Source organism: Coenobita brevimanus, chromosome 23, assembly GCF_032717465.1.
Source record: "Coenobita brevimanus isolate Jiangsu-jjx chromosome 23, ASM3271746v2, whole genome shotgun sequence".
Taxonomy (NCBI): Eukaryota; Metazoa; Arthropoda; class Malacostraca; order Decapoda; family Coenobitidae; genus Coenobita; species Coenobita brevimanus.
In genome coordinates this window covers 66,099,697-66,100,619 of record NC_136976.1, presented here as the reverse complement: position 1 = coordinate 66,100,619, position 923 = coordinate 66,099,697, and positions in this window count along the sequence as shown.

Below are 923 nucleotides of genomic sequence, written 5' to 3'. Positions count from 1 at the left end.
ACATGGAGAGACAGGCTGACGAATGAGGATATAAAGGAGCGTTGTGGTGTTGATGTGGATGTGATAGGAAGCGTTATGAGGAACACACTGAGGTGGTTTGGCCATGTGGAGAGGATGGAGGGTGAAAGACTGACGAAGAGAGTGTATGTGAGTGAGGTGGAGGGGGAAAGAGGGAGGGGGAGGCCAAGGATGAGATGGAGAGATGGGGTGGAGAGGTATATGAGAGAGGGGGGTGTGAGTTGGGAGCAGGGGAGTGAAATGGCGGGGGACAGGGCGACTTGGAGGCGATTTGTTTGTGGCCACCCCAAACGGGATTGAGGCGTCTGGCAATAGATAGATAGATAGATAGAAGATATGCAAGAATTGCTGAGTTTCTTGTGGCGTTACCAATTTATGTAGCCACATTTAACTCATGAAGTACTGTTTTGGTCCATGGTAGCCAGACATGTTATTACCCATTAATTATTTCATAATTTTATTTTTTTCTTTTAAACAGTATTGCTGTACATTGTAATCATGATGCTTGCATACTTCACCTGAAAAGTAAGGCGGATAATTAACATTGAAAACAGTAGTTGACACTGAATGTATAAGAAATACTGTAACTCTGTAACACTTACAAGGAATTTTACTTTGCAGTTGTGATGCTCTTCAGTCTTACCCAGTTAACAAAGTATCAAGCTGTTTTCATGGCACTGTAAGTAGTCTTGTAGTAGGAGTTGTTTGAAATTGAGAATTTTACTAGTGTATTTCTTTTGATACATTGCTGTAGTCTGTAATCATGATGCTTTGCATAGTTCACCTGAATAACAAGGTTGAGAATTTTTACTGATAGATATATATATGAAATAGGAGGTAAAACTCTGAGCAACATTCACTGAAAAGTCATAATGCATTTCAGCTGAGATTGACTTCAGGGTGAT